At 40.8% G+C, this 24,796-nt stretch overlaps 1 pseudogene; it reads right to left on the bottom strand.

Annotated features, from left to right (window-relative positions):
• LOC149263806 (2-oxoisovalerate dehydrogenase subunit alpha 1, mitochondrial-like) overlaps nucleotides 1–24,796 on the bottom strand; it is a 37,018-nt pseudogene that overhangs the window by 4,571 nt on the left and 7,651 nt on the right.

Genomic DNA, 24,796 nt, shown 5'->3' with positions numbered 1-24,796 from the left:
TGAGTTTTGATGCTTGTCCAATTTGGGTCACACTATTTTGGAAGCAAAACCAGTGACCTTGGTGGAAACTATTGGTAGGTGAAATTTTTTTAGGCTTGTCTAGTGTGGGTGACAATACTTTGGATGCAAAATCAATGACCTTGTTGGCAGTTGGTGGCAAGTGAAACTTAGGGTATTGACAATAAGTGGACTGAACTTATTGATTTTGGCCATTTTTTAAAGTTCTAAGTTGTTGCATAGTTTATGCATCTTCACTCGAAGCAAAACGAGTGATTTTGGTGGCAACTAGTGGTAGGTGAAACTTAGGGCATTTACACTAGGGGCTGAATTCATTGATTTTGGCCCTTTTCTAAACATATTAGTTGTTTCATAGGTCCTTCATCTTTAATGCTTAAGTGATAAGGGACCCGATGGTGTCCTTAATGCCATGTAATGGTCGAAACATTAAAAGGATGGTATAGGCTAGCTGACTCAGTGTTAAGACTACACTATATTTCTCAAGCAAGGATATGATATGTTTCCCACTGACCCACATTATTAGAGGTTATATGAGCAAAGGAAGATAATTATTAGCAAAAACCTGAATTGTGGGAATGTGAATTTTTTCCTCCTGTTGTGGAAATGTTTCCCAATAAGCGCTGTTAAAGTACTTTATTTGGTTGGTTTTCTTCTATATTGTGTAAGAGCACAAGTTTTTCCTCTCTTTTGTAATAGTTTTTTCACCATCAAGGGTTTTGTTTTGATATGTTAGGGTTAGTGGGAAATTTTTGGGACATTTTTAAAGTATTTTTTTTTAATGTAAAAGATGCACAACATCCTAGAAATTTTTCCAGGGTGGTTTCTGGTTTCCATAAATGCGCTCCAGACCCACCAAAAACCAATTTCAGAGATGCATATAATAAAAGACTACTAAATTGAAAAGTGTTATGTTTTGCATCAAATATTTGGAATTAGAACTTTGATTGACACAATGTTGAGCTATATAAGTGGAGCTTTATAAGTGGCAAGGACACATCAGATGTTTAACTTCCTGATCAAGGTAATAAATCTACTATAAATAAATGAAGAAACATACTTGTATACATATCTATGTTGTTGACATGTGAATGGTTAAGAAAAATATACATTGTTGTTTATTGGTTCAGATAAACTCTCGTAATTCTGAGTGATCTAACTTAAAATGAGAAACATAGGTACTATTTTAGAGAAACTTGTTGCTTAAGTATTTGGGAGTATATACCCTTGAGTGTTCTCTGCACAAAAAAATTATATTTGAGTGGGTGTATCCTATGAACCATTTTACTGATTATGGGTTTGAATTTGGTTGCATTAGGTGATATGTGGAGGTACAAGGTTCCATAATGAGAATTATTTATGTTTTTTCTTTCATGTTTAACCTTTCTTTCCAGGTAATTGGGACTTAAAATCACAAGATGTAGGTTGAGGGAGGAGGTACAAAAAAATACCCAAGGTAATGCACCATAGGTGCCGGAGATAGATATATTCCTTAGCACGTTAGGTAAGATGCCTATAGATGTTTCTTGTCATGGCCTAATGCAAGCTTGTAATAAGAGCTACATTCACTTTAATTACTTAGCCAATACTACCCAGGTAAATGTAATAACTACTTAGAAGTAATCCCATTGTAATAACTACGTAGAAGTAATCCCATTGTAATAAATACGTAGAAGAAATCTCATTAATTCCCCTTATGCAGGAACATAGATAAATAATATTACAATTTTATAACTCTAGCAAATTACAATTATGTTTTGGTTTTAAATTTGAAATAAAATATGTAATAATATGACAAGTGGGCTTTTAAAGCCTCATTACCAATTGGTTTTCTGGAATAGGTGTTGCTTTGAAACATGTTCATTATAGGAGGACCCTTGGGAGGCTCAAGGAAAGCCATGTCCATGACCAAAATTCCTCTGCGATCATGGTTGTTGGTGGGATTTATTAGCATTAAACAAGTCCATGAAATCAACAATGAATTTTTCTGATGTTGAGATAGGAAAGACTAGGCACTAAGGACAACACTCCCGTATATGTGCACATTCTCTAAACTAAACAAAACAAAGGCAAGATGTGAGGAGGTAAAACCTTAAAGAAAAATGTGTAGAACCAAAGATAGGGTAACATCCAATGGAAAACACATTGGACAATGTAAAAGTGTTGACACATATGCCATAGGTATTTACATTTTTACAAAGGAGTATATTGCATTATGGAAAATGATTTCTTAACATAAAAGTTTTTAGAATTAATGCTAAGTCAATGGTAACATTAGTCCAGTCGATGCTGAAATTGTCTTTGTTATTTATATTTATCCTAAGTTTTCCCTTGGTATGAGACCGAAAGGGAAGAAGATATCAATGGTTGGTCAAAGAAAAAGGGTCGATGGTATAAGAATATTTCACTGGTTGGAAACCCTTCTCAGGATAATATGAGGTCAGTTACACATTGTTCCAAGGTCTACTACACGCAGATTTGGGGATTGTTTACTAAGGATTCATTTGTACATTATTTGGCACTACTCACTTAAGCATTGTGGCTATTTGAGTCTTGGCCCTAAGGGCTATTATTTGTCTTATTTGAGACACAAGACTAGCCTTTGTTTGATATTATTTAGCCCTAGAATAGGAGGTTATTCAGATCACCTGAGGCATAAACCTTTATTTTTGTTGTGGTTTAACTCATATACATTCTTCATTAGAGTATTTTTCTCTATCTGAATGGATAATTATTGATCTCTATGGAGTTTTTCTAAGGTTTCTCACACTTCTTCCTGAGGCCCATCTTGGTCCTTCTATGACAGATCACTGTGACATAAATGTGGGCTTTTGATCTCACAATACTCCTACATCCTTGAGACTGAGGATCACTTGAAACAAGACGAGAGTAAGACTCTCTCGAGTGTCATTTCAAGGACTGATCGAGTATTTTTTCATTGCAAACTTTTAGGATAGTTCTAAAGCATGTATGAAAGATTATTAGCACAAGATTATTCTGAAATATTATGGGTGATACAACATCGCTAATGGACTTAGACATGGAAGTCAATGAATTCTTTCAAATCTTGGCAAAGCCCCAACTTGGATTAGCCAAGGAAAAGCTTCCCAAGAAGATACTAATGAGGAACAACAACTAAACATTGGCACACATTCAATGGGTTTCGAATCATTCAACTTCCATATCAATTATGATCCCTATATACACAAAGAGCATTGTGTCCAAAGGTCTAGTCAGATTCTTCTATCTAAAATGCCAGATATCTTTCTATGAGAGAGCCTGAACCTAAATTCATGTGAGTTCTTACAATCATAACAACTAATCGAAACTATCCCAAGTTCATCAAATATTTTTCAGGAGTTGGAAAGTGTGTCAGGCCTTACTGAGTTGGGAACTATGTATCCTCGTGACCTTGAAAGACCCTAATTGATCCGGATTTAAGCAGGAACGCAATAGATTACAGAGATAACCATAAATACAGAGATGCGATAACTATAAAAATAGAGATGCAGCGGAAATAATACTTCATTTCATTAATGGAGAATATTGAAATATGTTTACAAATAGAAATAAACCAGCTAGGGCGATGGTAGCTTATCTCTGAGAGGAGATGTGTCGGCTACATGCCTTTGAACTGTTTCAAACTGTGTTACAATGAGGCTCGAGGGCCTATTTATTGTTGAGAAACAATGGAAAACCCTTCACATTCCAAAACCTAACCCTAGAAGATGAAACGCCAAATTGTGGGCCCCGTTTTTGGGTAAGTTGGTACATCAACTTCCCGGGGTCGCGAATTGGTCGTACTATCTCCGTTTGACGCACATGATAGCCCGTTGGAAAGATCTCTCCGAGGACTACGACGGAAAAGACAATTTTTATTAGAAAAATCACTAGCGATGGATTTCCCAAAAAACGTCGTTTAGGGTCTCAAAACGGCTCCGGAAGTTTAGGACCCGAAAAACTGCTAAAAATAGTAAACTATGCTATAATTAAGGAAACTGAAAAACTGAAAGAGACAGTTGTGGGGGTCCAAATGGGATAGGTGGGTGGCCAACACCATCCACCTGGATCATTCCTCCCCCCATAGGAAGCAATGGTCCCCATTGCGTTGAGTTCCTCCCTGAGACGAGGAAGCTTCTGCTGATCTGGGTCTCTGGTGAGCTGTTCTGCAATCTCTGATGTGTCCAGAAATGGTGGGGAGCATGGTCAGCGACGGTCCACATTGAACACTCGGTGGAAGCGAAGGAATGGAGGAATGTTGTGCTTCAAAGCATTATTTCCCGTAGCCTTCTTACTGGTGTAAGGACCATGTTGAAGTGGTCTGAGTTTCTGATGGGTTCTGGTAAGGTGCTCCCTCTGCAAATGTAACCAAACTTTGTCGTCCACCTGAAACTTGTGAGGTACCCCTCTGGGTAAGGAGAAGTTGTTCCTGTGTTCTGTCACGACTGTATCCCTCTGTTGCTGCTGCTGTGTGGAGGAACCCTTCGCTGGGGTCATGGATGTAGCAGTGATCTTCCCCTTACTTTGGGAGCGAACCAGACAGAAAATAAATTTCCTAGTCTATGAGATGAGCTTGCTGCCTTTCTAAGCAGTAATCAAAGAGGTGGCAGTAGGTGGGGCTACCTCCGGTATCCTGTATAATGAATTATCCAAAGAAATGATGACAGCACGAGGCCTTGACTCATACACAGCATGTCGCCTCCACAAGTATGGCTAGCCTAATAGTACATCACAAACATCCAGAGGTGTAACATCACACAATACCTCGTCTGTGAAGGGCTTGATGCTATAGGGAAGGTGGCACTGCTGGCGAACTTTGAGATCTCGTCCTTCGTGAAGCCAACCGATACTGTACGGCTGTGGGTGTGGTGTAGTTGGTAGGCCCAACCGCTTCACGACCTCTGCTGAAATGAGGTTCTTTTGGCTGCCACTGTCGACAATGAATTGCAGTGGTGAACCCTTCACCCACATCTGTGAGTGGAAAAGACATTCCCCCTCCTCTGGATCTTCGGGCTCATTTTTCTGGATCTTGGCAGTAGCAACAGTGGCGCTGGGATCCGCATCAATGATCTGCTTCCCTTTGTCATTCCCCTTGTCAGGTTCTAACTCAGAGTCGGAACATGCATCTGATTCAGAAGCCTTCAACTCGGCCACCAGCGACTACTTGGTCCGACACTCACTTGTGTTATGAGTGGGACTCTTGTGGAACTCACACCACTTTCCTGTGTCCTTCTTCAGCTTCATGGTGTTGTTCTTTTCTGACGGGTTGTCTCTAGTCACCTCGCCTTGGCTTTGTCCTTTGGGCTTTGGATTTGCAGATCCAAAGTCTCGCTTCTTCTGTTTGAACTTTTGCTCGATTTTGACAGCGTATCGGTATGCTGTGCCGAGTGAGGAGATGTTCAAGAACTCCATCTCTTCCTGGATGTATCTATGTAGGCAGCCGCGGTATTTCAGTACCAGATGCAGCTCAGAATCTTTGATACCCAATTATGTGCGAAGGGTATGAAAAATGTTTGTGAACTCCAGCACATCTTGGTCTCGTCCCTGCCGCAGTGTGGTCCATTTGATGTATTTGTCCTCATAGCTTTTGACATGGTAGTACTGCTCCTTGATTGCATCCCGAAAGTCATTCCAAATGGGTGCGGCTGAAAACAGTGAGCCTGTACTTTCATCCTTCTGTTCGCAGTAGGTTTCCCACCAGTCCTTGACGTGGGGGGCTGCTTTGAGAAGAGCGAAAATGATCTTTTCCCGACTTGAAAATTCATGAACAGAAAAATACCCATCAAGCAGATTTAAACATTTATCTACGGCATCTGCATCTATTTGACCCTCGAAGATGGGGATTTCAAAATTTACTTGTACCTTAAACGGTGTGGCATTTCCAGAGTAACTGTTGGAAGCTGATGCGTCGCCTCTAGGTAGCTGCTGAAGGATTTGGGCAAAGCTGTCCACCATCGCGTTCCTTTGTCGCTCGAGGGCTTCTTCGAGCAATATTCTGATAGGATCTCCTGCCCCCTCATCTTTCTTCTCATCCGCCATGGGAGGTCGTTGAGATTTGCGAGGCTGGTCTTGCAAAGGTTCGACCAATTCAAGCCCTTACTCCTTATATCCAAACCTCGTTGGGGACATGCAAAGAAAAACAGAGAAAAAGCAGACCGCTCTGATACCACTGATCCGGATTTAAGCAGGAATGCAATAGATTACAGAGATAACCATAAATACAGAGATGCAATAACCATAAAAACAGAGATGCAGCGGAAATAATACTTCATTTCATTAATGGAGAATATTGAAATATGTTTACAAATAGAAATAAACCAGCTAGGGCGATGGTAGCTTATCTCTGAGAAGAGATGTGTCGGCTACATGCCTCTGAGCTATTTTGAACTGTGTTAAAATGAGGCTCGAAGGCCTATTTATTGTTGAGAAACAATGGAAAACCCTTCACATTCCAAAACCTAACCCTAGAAGATGAAACGCCAAATTGTGGGACCCGTTTTTTGGGTAAGTTGGTACATCAACTTCCTGGGGTCGCGAATTGGTCGTACTATCTACATTTGATGCGCGTGATAGCCCGTTGGAAAGATCTCTCTAAGGACTACGATGGAAAAGGCGATTTTTATCAAAAAAATCGCTGGCTGATGGATTTCCCAAAAAACGTCGTTTAGGCCCTCAAAACGGCTCCAGAAGTTTAGGACCCGAAAAACTGCTAAAAATAGTAAACTTTACTATAATTAAGGAAACTGAAAAACTGAAAGAGACAGTTGTGGGGGTCCAAATGGGATAGGTGGGTGGCCACCAACATCCACCTGGATCACTAATAGAGAGATGGCTCAGTTTTGGGATTAGACTGGATGCCCCCAACAAACATGGGAAATAATGTTGTCACACATATTTCCACTATGAATTCATTGGATGCTGATAGGGATCATAAAAATATGGTTTTATTGATGATGATCTTCCTATGGTAAATACAAATTTAACTATAAACAATGTCAAGGAATCTATTTCAAGATTGCATTTCCAGGTTTTGGCTACAAGGGAGTTGGTAGACCTCACTCAAATAGAAAACAATGATTTGAGGATGTCGAAAACACCCTTAACTAGTTTTGGATGCACTTCTAAACCAGATAGTGTGAATGATGATGCTCATAGAAAACTTCCTGCCTAGGGTAAAGCATCAAATAAAAACTCTAATGAAAGGTTTATGGAAGATACAATAGAAGAAATCTAACCTTTCAGATTGGGATTCTAAAAAAATGTGCACCAATGCTAATGAAATATGACAAGTTAGGTTGCAATTATAGGGATCATACAGAACTGCATTGGTGGGACAATTTATAGAAGGTAAGTAGAATAGAGGGAATTCTTACGAGTATTCAGAATTTAGGGTTGAGAAGAAACCAAAAGTCATGGTGGAGTTGATGGGTAAAAGTTTTGAATAAAAGCCACAAGGCAGGGAGGAGTGGATGTGTGGGAGTATTGAACGCAATCAACAAATCAAGGAGCAGAGGAAGGGTGGGAGTTTTTAATAGAAACCACAAATCAAGCAGTGGAGCGGTGGGAGTTTTCCTTTTACCTGCAAATCTGGTTTAGTAACTCTTAATGATGAAGTTATTGAGAAACCTAACTTGAATAATATTGCATACTAGAATAGTCATTTAGATACAAAAGACAAGCCTGATTACAATAATACAGGAAGGTAACTTCCTTCTATTATAGGTTGTTGAATATCATTAAATGAAATTGGTCCACATGTGACATCCTAACCAAAGGATGATGGAGCGGTGACACTCATAGCAGTATCTCAATACCAATATCTTCCATCACGGGAAGCTACTCCTAATGATGGTATTATTTTAGTCCCTTTTCTAAAGTACCAGAGGATTTCATTGACTTCGATGATTTTACAAGGGACAACCAACATATATTGTGTTGGTGGTATTCTTGCAGATGATCAAGTGATCCGGATTTAAATAGGAACACAACAAATCACAAATATAACAATAAATACACAAATGCAGTAGAAATAACACTTCATTTCATTACCATCAAATACAAAAATATGTTTACAAACATAATGGAGATAAGACTAGCTCGACCGATGGTAGCTTATCTCCGAGAACAGATGTGAGAGCTATAGGTTGCTGAACTGTGTTAGAATGAGGATCAAAGGCCTATTTATTATTCAAAAACAATGGAAAACCCTAAAAATCCAAAAACCTAACCCTAGGAGATGAAGCGCCAAACTATAGGCCTAGTTTGGGTAAATTGGTACATCAACTTCCTTGGGTCGTAACTTTGGCATACGATCTTCATTTGACGTGCACAATACCTTGCTAGAAACATCCATCTGAGGAATACAACTTTTGAATGAGCAACAATTTCCCCAAAAAATTTCATTTAGCTCCTCAAAACGGCTCTAGAAGTTCACGACCAGAAAATTTTCTAGAAATAATAAATTGTGCTACAAATAAGGAACTGAAAAACTGAAAGAAACAATTGTGGGGCCAAAGTGGAATAGGTGGGTGGCCACTAATATCCACCTGGATCATTTCTCCCCACTTAGGAAGTAGTGGTACCCATTGTGTTGAGTTCCTCCATGAGATGAGGAAACTTCTACTGAACTTAGTCCCTGGTGAGCCACTTGCCCGGGTGAAGGAGTTAGTATGCTTTGACAACTCGATATAGTTGGATACTTTGTTGTCGGGTGTTCTTGATCTATGTGTCCATGATCTAATCAATTGTGGCTTATTCCATGTAATCTGGATTTAACTTTGTAGGTGTGAGTTTTTTTGCAATGTCTGATGTCTCTAGCAATGGTGGGAAGTATGGTCAAACGTGATCCACATTGAACACAAGGTGTAGGAAAAGGAATGAGAGAATGCTGAGCTCAAATGCGTTGTCTCCCACCACCTTCGTAATGGTGTAAGGACCATATCAGAGTGGTCTGAGTTTCTGATAGGCTCCGGTAAGGCGTTTGCTTTGTAAATGCAACCAGACTTTGTCGCCCACCTAAAACTTGTGTGGCACTCGATGTTGATCATGTCGTTGCTTGTACTTGGAATTTGATTTCTCCAGAATGTCGTGGACCTACTGGCATATATGTTGGATGTGCTCAGTGAAATTTTTTTCCTTATTGGCTTCAGACCAGACATGAGCCAAATCTTCCTGAGTAGTTACAAATGGCATGGCCACCTCAATGGAACGTAGTGGCTGTAATCCCAAGCCCACAAGAAAATAACTATTGCCAGTTGAGTTGTGGAGAGTTGGGTTATAGCTATGTTGGACATAAGGGAGGCTCTCATCCCATGTGTGTGGATGCTTGGAGTTGTACATTCACAAAGTGTGTACGATCATCCTATTAACGACCTCTCTCTGGCAATCAGTTTCGGGATGGAAAGTTGCAGACTTAGTGAGCTTGGTGTCCAACATCAACCAGAGATTGACCAAAATGTACTTAGGAATCTACTATCCTCATCTAAGATGATAAACTGTAGGATCCCAAAATGTACCCTCACTCATTCAAAGAAGACTTTAGCAGTGGCTTCTGTTGTGATATTCTTCTTGTAGGCCACCATAATGGCCATCTTCAAGAATCTGTCGATGACCACAAAACACATTCATTCCCATGCTTAGTAGAAGGAAGGCCCGACATGTAAATCCATGGAGATGGATTCCTAAGGTTGACTAGGGGTAGGAAGCGGAGTATAGAGGCCTTGCTTCTTGATGATCAATTTGGAAATGGCATAAGAAGTTGAGGATCAGATGTACTTCTCGACATATTGTCGAAGATTTGGCCAATAGAAATACTTCTCCAGTACTGCCACTATTTTGTCAACCTCAAAATTCCCAGCGTCCCGACTATAGTGTGCTTCCAAAATAATCTTGGCATGCTTGCTTGAAGGAACACAAAACTGTCCTATGTGGCATAACAAGGCATCCTGGAGGTGAAAAACTAGAACTTGCTAACCCTCCAAGAGTGTATGGTATGTGTGGCCAAATTCTTGGTCACTTTTGTAGAGAAGTGGCCAATCATACGTCTTGTTCCCACTAGAGTTGATCATGGTGGTTAACACCATGATTGGTGGTTAGCTGAGCCAGTCTACAACATTATTGGTGTTACCCTTCTTATACTTGATATTCAAGTATTGTTGTAGGTATGTGGACCACTTCTGATGGTGATCATTTTGCAACTTCCCTTGCACCTGTATGAATTGTAGGGGCAGGTGATCTGTGTGGATGACTATTTCCTTCCCCAAAATGTAATGCTTCCATTATCGGTAGGCCTGCACAATGGAATACAACTTTTTGTTATAAGTGGGATACTTCTGTATTGTGTATGAAAGTGTCTCACTATGATATGCCATTGGATTCCTGTGTTGAGTAAGGATGGCCCCTGTCATGCGGAAAGAGACAATTTTGCAGACAAAACTGACCTCCCTAGAAGCTAAGGCTTTCTAGTGACAAACAAGACAATTAAACATTAACTTTCCCTAAATATGCATTTAGAATACAAGTAATCAGGTGTTTATAACACACCTTTAGTCCAACGCTTTGTAGCAGTCCAGCCTCGCCGATCCGGATGAGCTCCTCCTTCTCTTCGAAACCTGCATTCACTAACAAGAAAACGATTACATAGCACCCGAATAACTCATAAAATAAAACATATTCATCATACAGACCAAGGAGTATATGAAACAAATCATGTATAACAACCTGTTGAGAAAAATGAGCTTAATTGTATTAAGTGGAAACAAAAGAAACCATTACAACCTGTGCCTTGGTGTTGTGCAGGTCCCTCCTAGGGTCTAGCAAGAGTTCTCCTTTACTTTGATCAGCTCACCCACTTCCAAATGAAGCTAAGAAAGGATGGGAATCTCTCCTCTCAAGCTCTATAAGGGAGTCCTAATTCCAGCAGCATCTACCCTTAGGAATGTTCAGCTTTCAACCTCCCCTCCCTCTGGCCCAATGCCTATATTTATAGTGCTTTGGAGGAAGTTAATCAGGTCCACCATCAATGGGATAAGCCCCTCTTTGAATGGGATAGCTCCCCTCTTGATGGGATAAGTTCCTCTTTCATAGGGATACATGAACCATCTGGAGGCGCTCAATACACGTCAAACAAACTTCTAGAATGCTCTAGAATCGACCACAAGTAACTTTTTTGAAGTAAAACTCACGTCTTTTAACCTTTACAGGGGTGCGCACCCACCCCTTTACAGACAGAGTGTACAATTACGAAGGGAATATGAACTTCAGGTGCGTACACGTAGGTAAGGCTAAGAGAAACTGCGTACCCAGAGTTATATGGATTTTTAAAGACTTTCTCTCTTTCTTGGAGTTTGACATGAAGAGCAGAGGTATAAGACTTGCCAAGGAGGATAGTATGACAGTTGATGGAGCCATACTAACTGTAAATAGTCATGGTGACAAATTTTAGTGTAACAGATTGCCCCCTAAAGTGCGAAGCCTGTAGTAGATTGGGGTTTCATATCATCTAGGAAGGGTGAAGTACTTTATCATTTCAAGGATTATCTTGTGGAGAGCCCTGTCGAAACCTGCCAATATTAAACACAAAATACATATATAAGATCATATCATCGCTGAGGTAGGCATTCCCATACTCGAATTGAAAACTTTAACTAACAAACTAATTACTGCTCTGATATAGGAATGATTTCGCAATACATCATAATCATAGACTCTTGTAGACACAGTATGTACGCAGCCATCTGTTTATGATTAGTCTACTGTATAATGAATACAAAGCTCCTCATAGCCTGGATGGTGGAAACTAGATCCAGGGTCTTCGTTTCTACTTCCCAAAATGGTACGATTTTATCCATGTGAATAAATGAGTTGATGTCGAACATGGTAGAAACCACTTGATTACCAGTCGATGATGTAAACTGTTAATAAGTGTGAGAGAGACCACCAGTGATGTCAATGGTTCTCAAAGTACCCAGTACGTGAATGAATGAGTTGATGTCGAACATTTCACGGAATCCTTTGATCGAAAATCAATGATGTAAACCGTCGTCAAAGGCGAGAAACCTGCCATTGATGCATGCGGATTTCAAGGTACTGACGATTTCTAGGTCATCTTTCTAGATAATGTGTTGATGTCGATAGAAAGCGACCCGTTGCAGGCAAGCCCACAACACGAAATCATAGATCAAGTTGAAGAAATGTAGCTGTAAGGACTGACTCAGGGATGGTCGAGATGGATGACGGGTATTTTGCAGATGAATGGTTTATTTGCAGTGACCTCTTGAACACATAACGACACGATAGATGGCTTGGTGACAATTGAACCAAAGTTAATACCCAGAACCGGTTGAAGATTTTCAATGTGGTTTGATCAACTGTTAGGCAAAGGATTTCCCAGCCTAGGTGAATGAAAAGTGTCGTGTTCAAGAGTGGTGATAAGGCTTATTCTGAGACAAAGGATAACAAATAGGCTCATATTTCTCTCTTTTCCCCCACCATTTCTGGCAAGTACCTCTTTATTTTTTACAAGCTTGAGGAGGATAACATATGCTTGATTATAAGCTCATCCTTCGGATGAGTCCAACTTAGTTTAGATTCGAACGCTAAGAAGGAATGGTCCATTCCTGTTTGTAATCAAATAGGTCCTTTACTGTGAAATTTTAACGAGTCCAGTATAGGAGAAACTCGGCGTTTTTCAATTTTAGAGAGTCTGAAAAACTTAAGAAGACTCCAGGGTTGAACTTTTTCGTAAATTTGTGTCTCCCAAGCCCAAAAAAGTATAAAATAATAATTGAGAGAACCGCTTGATCTTTTATGACCAAGGAGTACTTTCATGATTAGTGTCTTTGACCTGAAAAGTAAAAAGCGATCAAGGACACGTCGTTTTATTTCCAGTATCGAATTTGAAACGACAAAAATCTAGCAATCTTTTCCTGTTTTTACGGTCAGAAAAGGGCTTAAAAGATGACTCTGATGTTTTTGTTTGTGAAAAATGACAATTTTCCCTGAAAATCCTTTTATCCTGCACAAAAACCAACACATTAATCATACCTGTTTAAGATAGATAAAAATACTTTGAAAAATACCTTTTCATGGTGAAAAATAAACAAATTTAGCATTTATTTACCCAAAAAACCTATAAAAAGGGCTTTTACCATTTCATTTTTACCATTTTACTGTTGAGGAGAGAAAAAGGGCTTTTGGCAAGAAACTCCCCATGGACATTGCGGAGAATCCGACCGTCGAAATCGAACGCCGTCTCATCAGGTATTCTACAACATCCTCCTCTTCATTTCCATCCGTTTAGAATTTATTTTTAGGCCCTAATTTCATTTTTTAGAGGTTTTGGGGTTTCAAGGTCCGCTTTTCGGGGTACGCAAGTGCTCCACAGGTGATCCGCGTACCCCGAAATTTTCTCGGTTGGGAAAATGCCGGGCGTTACCTTGCCTTAAGGGAACCTGCGTACACACACCCTGTTCCTAAAGGCGGGGTGCGTACCCCGCAAAACGCGTTTTCAAACCCTAATTCCTTCAAAAATGGACCAAAATTTTTGATTTCATTGACTCTAACAGATGTTTTTTGGTGTGTAGATTGCCCACCATGCTTGATTGGTGCGAGAGAGAGCACGAAGATGTTGATTTGGCCGCCATTAATCATCAACCGTCCATTGATGCTTTAAAGGCATGCGGCCTCTACAAATACTGGGCCATACTTGGCATGAGGGCCCAGGTGCGCTTTCTAGAGTGGCTGGTAGAGAGATGGAACGTCCAGGACCAGTGCTTTTACATTGGAGGGCACCAGCTCGAGATAGAGCCCTCAGATATTTACTTTCTCACTGGTTTGCCCAAGAGGGGCGAACAATTGACTCTGTCCGGGACTAGGCCGGGTGGCCAGTCCATTGCTAGTCTCCGACTAGAGTGGTGCAACATGCAAAACCAGGAGAAGGGGATAGAGATCAAAACTATATCCCATCCTGAACTTATGGTCATTGCTTTTACAGTTACCAGACTTTGCGGGGCTGCTGCTTTGCACATTGCCACTGGATCCCAGATGCGGATGGCGATTGATTGCTATCGAGGCACCATTTTCAACTGGTGTGATGCTGTGTTGGCTAACTTAAAAAGCCAAATGACTAGAACCAAAAACGACAGTTGAAGACCTTTGTTTATGGGGCTTTAGTTGTCAGTTTTGCTTTAGAGAGGGTTCCGATGCTGATCCCACAGCATCTCACTGTTGAGGCTGGGCATCCCCGAGAGCCCAAATTGACGCGATGGGTTGCGGTTATGGCCCGTCATCCTGACGAGGGCACGGAGGTTGTCCGATTTAGACCGGAGTATTTTCACTGGTTGGAGGACCAGATCTTCTCGATACAGGATTTTCCTTATGCCGGAGTTGATTTTCGTGGAGATCCGGACATGGTTCTTCCACCGGGAGAACAATGGGATGACACAGGTACTTCATTTTTCACAAGTTTTTAATTTATATATATATATATATATATATATATATATATATATATATATATATATATATATATATATATATATATATATATATTATATATATATATATATATATATTTATTTATTTATTTATTTATTTTTTCTTTTTTTTTTATATCGTCTCAAAACTGACAGTAATAATTTTCAAAATGCAGATGTAGGCCCACGTCGTCCAGTCAATCTCTGGCCTTTCGAGAGGAGACAACCAGTTTCACCGGCACCGGCCCCATAGGACGTGGCCGCAGAGACCTTAGCTGAGTTGGAACAAGACCTAGAGCGTCTTACGGCAGATATACCAGAGACTACTATAGACGATATTCCTATCAGGCTTCAGCGCTATGTAGTCGCAGTCCCAGGACCTTTTAGGAGGTTCTTGTGTAGGGTGGCTCGTGCAGTGGTGTCGTATAGAGAGCATCACCAATGATTGGATGGTCTTTTTTGTAGACACATGTGACATTTTGGTTTTTGTACTTATCATTTTTTCCGACCATAAGGTGTTTTTCAACCTATGATCGAAGACGATGTATTTTTTTGACACACTCCTATATATATATCATTATTACCGGCTTATCTTGTTAAACATGCGTGATTAAATGTTTTTAAATTTACATGTATGATTATCGCAAATGTCTGCCTAACATTCGAGAAGCAATTGCATCTGCTAATGTATTTAAAGACCTTGGAATATGTTGATATTCAATGTAATCAAATTCACGTTCCAAGAGACGCACTCTCAAAAATAACCTTAATAACACTGGATTTCTAATGGCATACACTCTATTAAGCTGTAATACAACGAGTTCAGAATCTAACCTCACTATCAAACTCCGAATCCCAAATGAAATAGATTCAGACAATAACTCAATCACTGCACTGTATTCTGCAATGTTGTTTGTTGTTTGACCGAGGCTCACCCCATGCATAGAAACTAACTCGTCAGAGGGCGAAGAAATAACCCAAGCTGCGGAAGAGATATTCCGTGTACTACGACAAGCAGCATCAGCAAATCCAATGTATGTTTGGAGATGCCTCGACATCTGCAAACATCAAGCGTAAAACCAAGATAAGCAGAATAACGACGAAAAACGTACTTTCTAAGCTAAGCACACTGTCTAAACTAACAAACACACCAGCTAGAAAGAAAAAACCTAACCTAACTAAAATCTCCATACCCATCATTTAAGCATAATACCTCTTTAGGTAAAGTCCATTTATGGGTTTACCCAAAGAGTCCCCGTAAAAATCTACCAGCTCATAGGCCCCTTTTGCTAGCTTTCGCTTGACAATGTAGGGCCCATGCCACATAGGAACAAATTTTCCAGCACCTAATTTATCGTTAGCTTGATCATATAATAGCATTAGGTCTCCTTCCAAAAAATTTCAAGGGGTCACATTTCGATCATACTGAGCTTTCATACGTTTTGCGTGAGTCTCGATTGCCAATGCAGCATCACGTCGAGTCTCATCTAATTGAGCTAAGTATAATAAACACTTCTCCTCTTCGGAAGTAGCTGGAAGTAATTCGACAGCCATTTGAAGTGACGGGATTTCGCATTCAATGGGCAGCACAGCTTCCAAACCATAAACTAGTTGGAAAGGAGTGAACCCTGTTGATGTTTTCACTGAGGTTCGGTACGCCCAAAGCACGGAAAATAACATGTTGTGCCAATTCGACCGATGAATTCCAATGATTTGTCGGATCATGATAACTAAAACTTTGTTGATGGACTCAACCAGACCGTTCGCTTATGGATAATAAGGAGTTGAGCTATTGCGACGCAAACCAAGCTGGCCTGTAAGTTCTGTCATCATAATGTTTCGAAAATGGCACCCATGGTCAGTGATTATCGGTTGTGGGACACCAAACCTAGCAATAATGTGATTGAATATGAAAATTTCAGCTGTCTTGCCGTCTGCCTCGAATGTAGGCATCGCCTCGGCCCACTTAGTAAAGTAATCAACCGCAAGGATGATATACGCATGCCCCCGGCCGAGTGAGGATTACATGTAATAAAATCGATACCCCATTTGACAAAAGGACCAACGACAATTATAAGGTGGAGAGAAGCAGGTGGAGCGCGCATCTTGTGATCAAACACTTGACAATTGTGGCATTTCCGTACCGCCGTGATACAGTCTTTAAACAAGGACGGCCAGAAGTAGCCAGCGCGCAATATCTTTTGGGCTATGGCATACCCAGACATATGACCGCCACACGCTCCAGAGTGACAGTCATTCAGAACCCTTTCAGCTTCCTCGTGAGTTAAACAACGTCGAAAAACCAAGTCCGCCCCACGGCGATAAAGAGTATCTCCAATAATTTTGTACTGTTGGGACTGGAACCGAATTTTTTGGCGTTCCGACTTTGAAACTTCAGGCCGAAAGGATTGGGTCTGGAGATAGACAATTATATCCCCATACCACGGATCTAAACTGCTGATGAGAAACAAAGATTCTTCCGCAATGGGTTCCTCTGCCACAGTTTCTGTGTCAGCACGTGGGAAGTCACACATTAACTCTGCAAAAACTAAGGATTTCTTAGACTTAGATTTTTCAAACTCCAAGTCGAACTCTTGCAGGATAACGATCCATTTAGAGTACTTTCCCCCTAGCAATTGTTTAGTCAAAATGTAAATCATAGGGTTGCAATCTGAAATAACTGTAGTTTTACGAAGTAGAATGTAGTGATGAAAACGTTGGACAGCTTGAACGGCTGCCAATGCCAATTTCTCCACATGTGAGTATTTGAGCTCAGTTGGATTTAATGTCCGACTAAGGTATTATATCACATGTTCCGTTCTGAATTCGTCTTCCTATACTAAGACCATTCCAATGGTGGAATGAGCGGCGGCGAGGTACAAAAAGTAATCCTGGTTGTAGTTGGGAGGATGCAACAACGGTGCATGGGTTAACGCGTGCTTGAGTGCATCAAAAGATTTCTGAGCTATCTCATCCCAAGAGAATTGTGTGTTCTGTTTCAACAACCGGGTAAAACCCTTGGTAATCTATAGTTAGGAATGAATCGGCATAAAAAGTTTGCTTTCCCCTGCAAACTTTGGAGTTGGCGAAGACTCGAAGGAGGAGGCAATTTGATGATAGCTTCTACCTTCGAGGGATCGACGCGGATGCCGGCTTTTGAAACTAAAAATCCCAGCAATCGTCCCACTTCTATACGGAAGACACATTTGTGTGGGTTCAACCGAATCCGATAATGCCTACACCTCATGAATATTGCTCGTAAATGGACAAGGTGATCAGCTCGATGTAATGAGTGAGCGGGCAAATCATCGAGATACGGTTGCACAATGTGTTTGATGTCATGAAACGCATAAGACATCGCCCTTTGAAAAGTGGCTCCGGCATTCTTAAGTCCAAAAGGTAATTTTCAATAAGCAAATGTCCCCCATGGAAAAATGAAAGCCGTTTTTGGTTGATCGGCAGGTAGAATATTGATTTGGTTGTAACTGGAAAAACCGTCCATAAAGGAAAATATTTCACTGCCGACACAATCATCAATTATTTGATCGATATAGGGTGTTGGGTAGTTGTCCTTGGGACAAGCACGATTAATATCCCTATAGTCGATACATATTCTTATTGTTCCTTGTTTTTTGTTAACCGGAACAATATTTGATACCCAATCTGTTAACGGGATCGGATAAATGAAACCTGCTTTCAACAGCTTCTCAACTTCTGCTTTAATCGCAGCCGCTTTTCGTGGGTAAATCTAACGCAAACGTTTCCGGACGGGTTTAGCATCCGGGTAAGTCTTGATCTCATGGACAACAATCGCGGGATCAATTCCTGGCATTTCCTCATAGGACCAGGCAAACACGTTGTGGAATTCTTGAAATAGGGCCTTGTATGTTTGAATTTCGTCATCTGAACACGAGGCACCTATATGAATGTGCTCAACAATTCCGGGCTTGACTAAAATGTCAATTGGAATAGTGCGAGAAATGTTTCCCAAATTTAGCTCTGAATCAGGATGTTTCATTGGATTCTGAGCTTCGTTGACATATTCAGCTGTAAATATTGATGAGAAATCATTTTCAAAACGATCATCCTCAGGTAGAAATGAAGATCTATGATGGAGATTTTCCCATGGTAAATCGTCTACACACAGGACTTCACAAAGTTGTTCGTCAGATGACATAACTTCGGGAAACGTTATTAACTCCGAGGTTGACGTGAAAAGTGATTTTTCACAGACCACATTCATTTGGTCGATTCTGGTTGAACTCGGGTCGGTAAAAGACTGCACGGCTTCATACGAAATTTCGTATGGACTCAAAGGCATTGCATCAACAAATGAGTCTATCTCAGATTCAGAATGAACGATCCAAGGATCATCATAAACAATGGTGTCTGAAGTAATCATATGAATAGATGCAAATGAAGACAAGGCGTTGATTGGAGGAAAAGGAAAAGTTCCCAGTAAACCGACATCTTTAACTAATCATACTCCAACATCCTTATAAGGGATAGTCATTTTACCGACATGCTGGATACTCTCTGAAGAGGCTGGGTCGGATGAAAAGTAAGCCAGCTGGTCTATGGTTACGATCTTGCCATTATGTGGAAACTTTATTACTCTGAAGACCGATGAAACGACCGCTGTCATAGCGTAAGACCAACTTCGACCCAAGAGAAGGTTGTAGTCTAGAGGGGCATCAACCACCTCCACATCTAGACTAACGGTTTTTCCTTCAACCCCTATAGGCACATCCTGTAGAATGCCAAATGGATGGAACCCACGGACATCAAAGGCCTTAAGAATGGTCGGGGATTGATTTAGTGATGGAGAACCAAGCGATCTCCAGCACTGTATCGACATAATACACGTGGAAGCTCCCTCATCAATTACAATCCGATGAATAGGCTTGTTTTTGACTATCACTGGGATCTGGAAAGCCATTTGATGGGGTAAATGCGGTGTACTATTTTCTAGATCAAAGATTATTAGGTTTGGGTCCTGAACATCAACAGCTCCTATAGCCGACAAAAGTAATTTGCGTTGCGCTGGGCATGATTGCAGCACTTCCAAAGCCGACATTGTTGAGGGTGAAACAGCTAAATCCTCAACAATGTTGTAATTCTGGGCCGCTCTCGCATGTGGATTAAAAACAGACCTTCGAAGTACACCCTTGGCGGGTGGTTTGATTACTAAGTCTGGGTTAGGCTTCTCGATCTATAGTGGATCGGAACCGGGAGCTGAGGTTGATGGATTAGAATGAGAAGATTTTGCTTCTTTGCCATCAACAGGACTTTTACTACCATAATCTTGCGATCGAGTCGCAATCCTTACATGAGACATCATTAATATGGGTTCTTCACTGGCACTCGAGGAAGAACCTATCATCTTACTCTCCTACTTTGGAAATGGATCTTTCAAAACAGCAGCAGTTGGGGAACCTTTGACAATTTTCACAACCTCGGCCCGATGAGGGCAATCTCTTGTAAAATGATCCTCTTCACAAATAAGACAAGGATATCGAGGTTTGCGCTTTTCGTCATTGGTTTCCGACTTTTATATTTTTTCCTTTGGAGCTTTGTTTGCTTTATTCTTCTTCTTACCTTTATTTTTCCCACCGGATTTTGATTTAGCCGTAGATGACTCTACAGCATGAATATCAGCGGAAACTTCAGCAGAAGATTCTCTTGTCGGGGAGTCTGGTAAGGTTATAATAGGAGAATAATTCTTTGAGGATTTCTTCTTGCTTTTAGTATTTACCGTACCAATCATGCCATCAGCGGCATGAGACCCCGAAGGAGCAGCAGCGATTTGATTCGACTTAGCAAGATCTGGGATCTTTTCGTGTAACGTATCTGACTGAGTATAAACTAAGTCAAGGTACTACGCTTGAGAAATCACTTGCTCCTCAGTAACTACTCCGGCCTTAGCTACGTCTTTAGTAATCTTCGGTAATAATGATTTAACAAACCATTCAGCTAAGATTTGGTCCGGGATAAAAACTTTCACTAATCCCCTTCGACGTGTCCATTCATGAATATGATCGGAAATGTAAGTGGACGTCGATTGTTTTAATGAATTTAGTAATTTCGTGCCATTATCATATCTGACCGGCAACTGAAAATGAGTTAAGAACGAGGTAGCTAATTGGCTAAAATTATAAAAAGAGGCCCATGGAAACTCAATGTACCACTTGGCCGCGAGACCAATGAGAGTATGCTGGAAAAGACGTAAGCGGATCGAATCATCCGAGATGGAATTAGAGGCACACCAGAGGTGGTAAGTCATCACATGATTCGACGGGTCCTCTCCAGACTTACCTTCGAACTTGGGTATGTCACTCGACAACTTATTTGGCATTGGCGGCCAAAACGGAAGATAATTTATTGGATCGTTCGTTAGGCGCAACAAGTCTGGTAAATCCAAAGTTGCGATAAACGGTAATTTCCAATTAGGATCCCTAAAGCTCTGGGTCACAAGACTAGTCCCAGGAGGAGGATATCCAGGATAACTTGGAATAGGAATCGCGTTCGGGATATTGTATCCTCCCGGAAAACCAGGATTAACCGGACCGTACTGGGGTTGTTGAGGTTGTTGATAAGTGTACCCAGGATACGGCTGATACTGGTAAACTGGCTGCTGGACAGCAGGCCCGTATTGGTACTGCCCCTGGTACGGTTGATAAGTGAATTGTGGTTGATTAGTGACAACCGTACTTAAACCAGGTTGTCCTACAGGCATCTGAACCGTAGTTTGAATCGTAGATCCAGACAATGGTAAAGATGTCTGAGGCGTAGTTGCAGAGACAGTAGAAACCGGAGCTGTCGATACTCCAGAAGTAAGTGTGGTAGACTGAACAGATGTTGCGGTAGTTGCAGCAGTCGTTTGAGATGGAGTACTAGGGACAATAGGCCTAGACTGAGAAACTACCGAAGGTATAGAAGTTTGAACATTAGACTGGACTGGTTGTTGGGGTGAACCAAAAACTAAGGGTTGTCCAGTTTGAGATGACAACTGTACACTTGGCTGCAATACCTATTGAACTTGCGATGGATCCCACATCTAGGGCGTCAAACCATACACAAACAGTAGCCTTCCGGACCGAAAACACTAGTTGGTGATGAAGCCCAACATCGTCGAATTCAGTACAGAAGTGGCGGGTGGAACAGTTACCCCGACAACCTGCTTAATGAATAGACCGGCACAAGTTCCTCCACTTTAACCGTCTCAAGTGAAGTGAACTCCCCGGAAAATCCAAGTGAGTCTAGCCGACGTCTGCTCCAGGTATAGTGGGATCTTCCCTCCACCGTCACCTTGGGTAGAACCCTAAAGATAATGGTCACTAAGGTCACCAACAGCAACAAATACACTTGGGGGAACAGTCTACGACCCGATAGCATGCAAGGGAAGAGTAACAAGCTCAATCCCCTTGTCGGCTCCTTGACAATAATCGAAGGTTTACCGACAAGTGACCCCAGGCTCCTCGACAATAATCCGAGGTTTATCGTTTGTAGTATGTGCGTATCTGGCGTCTTTCCCAATGAAGGAGGATTGATCCCCTCACTGGTTCGGACACGGTCTCGTGCTTCTCCTTTAAGAGGAGCTTTCCTAGAGCATAAATGCAACAGTTGGATTTATCCTACCACAAGATGAGCTACTTGTTTGGCTTTGCTGTCTTGGAGAGTTAATTACTCTCCTACTCCAAGACACTAGCCTGATCTATATTGGTGTTTCAGAGCTCTAGTAAATAAAAGGTTACTAAGTAAATTTTACTTTAAGCGTTAATTTTATGTCTTTTCTTTAGGACAAAAGGTAGTGGAGATGAAACTGATCGTGTGTAGACTTGACTCAAATCCACTAAAAAGATGCACCTAGGATGATTTATAATTTTTTCATTTTTCAATGAATTCCCTAGCTAAGAGAGTTGGAGAATGCAAAATTGATATAAAGACAACTTTCTTGGCAACGAAAATCAAAGAAACAATCTCTTTATCTTTTCCAAAGCATACAGCACATGACCACTAATTATTTCACGAAAATTCCTTTCTCTTTTCAAAGATTTCAAATGCTACTAAAACAAACTTTTCTTCAAAAGAGATTTTTTGTATTGTTTCCTATATTAACAAAGCATGTAAAACTACTTTAACAAAAATCAAGTGTAAAAAATCTATGACAATCAAATCAATTTTACCTAAAAGCAAATCTAAGAGAAATTCACCTAAAAGCAAATCTAATGAGGAAAAAGCCTACCAAGTATAATTCCAGGATGTTTTACTCAGTTACAATTCAACCAAGGACTCATTCATGCAGAATCATAAACCAGTCAAAAACAAAAATCAAAATCTTTTGTTCTTTTTCTTAAGAACGAAATTCACAACTTTAACCAACAAGCTTTCTCGAAATTCCGAAAAGAGACAACACAAAGGTAGGTTTCTCACACAGGTGGATTTTATGAAAGGTCTGACTCCTACGAAGACTGAAAAGACCAGGGAGATCCAAGGTTTTACAACTTCTAAAGCCAAAGTCACTACAGGACCAATGCAAAAATCAAACCCTAGGGCTAGAACTTCTATGAATTTCACTAAAACCCTTGATACTAATGAAACAAGCTTAGATGAAGACTTCTGACAGGTAACCAGTGGATCTGGGCAACAAAAACAAATTAAAAACAAAATCTAAGAGGCAAAAAGGAAAAATTGAAATTTTCTCAACTTTTGACAGGGTACGCAGGCAACCTGTTTGCACAGGTGCGTGTACGCTCTGTGTACAAAGCTGCAGTGCGTACAAGTACGCACTATGCTTAACTCAGAGGCTGCGTACTTCTAGCAAAACCAAGAAAAGTAAAATCTAACTTAACCCTAAACTATTCCACCCAAATTCACAGTCAATCAGCCAAAAACCAGAAAGAAAATGACCTTTCTCAAATCAAAGTATCAATCAAAAGAGAAATCAATCAAATCCATGGATTCCCCAGTATGGTCGCCATTTTGTCATGCAGAAAGAGTCAATTTTGCGGACAAAACCGACCTCCCTAGAAGCTAAGGCTTTCTAGTGACAAACAAGACAATTAAACACTACCTTTCCCTAAATATTCATTTAGAATACAAGTAATCAGGTGTTTATAACATACCTTTAGTCCAACGCTTTGTAGCAATCTAGCCTCGCTGATCCAGAGGAGCTCCTCCTTCTCTTCGAAACCTGCATTCACTAACAAGCAAACGATTACATAGCACCCAAATAACTCATAAAATAAAACATATTCATCATACAGACCAAGGAGTATATGAAACAAATCATGTATAACAACCTGTTGAGAAAAATGAGCTTAATTGTATTAAGTGGAAACAAAAGAAACCATTACAACCTGTGCCTTGGTGTTGTGCAGGTCCCTCCCAGGGTCCAGTAAGAGTTCTCCTTTACTTTGATCAGCTCACCCACTTCCAAATGAAGCTAAGAAAGGATGGGAATCTCTCCTCTCAAGCTCTATAAGGGAGTCCTAATTCCAGCAGCATCTACCCTTAGGAATGTTCAGCTTTCAACCTCCCCTTCCTCTGGCCCAATGTATGTATTTATAGTGCTTTGGAGGAAGTTAATCAGGTCCACCATCAATGCGATAATCCCCTCTTTGAATGGGATAGCTCCCCTCTTGATGGGATAACTTCCTCTTTCATAGGGATACATGAACCATCTAGAGGCGCTCAATACACGTCAAACAAACTTCTAGAATGCTCTAGAATCGACCACAAGTAACTCTTTTGAAGTAAAACTCGTGCCTTTTGACCTTTACAGGGGTACGCACCCACCCCTTTACAGACAGAGCATACAAGTACGCAGGGAATATGAACTTGAGGTGCTGTACACGCAGGTAAGGCTAAGAGAAACTGCGTACCCAGAGTTATATATATTTTTAAAGACTTCCTCTCTTTCCTAGAGTTTGACATGAAGAGCAGAGGTATAAGACTTGCCAAGGAGGATAGTATGACAGTTGATGGAGCCATACTAACTGTAAATAGTCATGGGGACAAATTTTAGTGTAACAGCCCCAATAACATAGTCACAGGAATATTTATTGATCTCAAATGGTTGTTGCAAGTCTGGTTATGTGAGAACTCATGCAGAGAAGAGGAAATGTTTCAACTATGCGAATGCCTTCTGTTGAGATTCAGACCAAAATATTTTTTCTTTCACTCCTCCCTTGGTGACTTGACTCAAAGGCCAAGGGGTGTGAGAGAATCCCAACATGAACCGGCAGTAGAAATTGGCAAGACCCAGAAAGCTGCAGAGCTCTCTCAGAGTGGTTGAGGCTGGCTAA

Source organism: Pinus tabuliformis, chromosome 6, assembly GCF_031772625.1.
Source record: "Pinus tabuliformis cultivar Carrire ecotype Pingquan chromosome 6, CPIR1, whole genome shotgun sequence".
Taxonomy (NCBI): Eukaryota; Viridiplantae; Streptophyta; class Pinopsida; order Pinales; family Pinaceae; genus Pinus; species Pinus tabuliformis.
The sequence above is the reverse complement of the archived record's forward strand: the minus strand, read 5'-3'. Positions and strand labels throughout refer to the sequence as shown.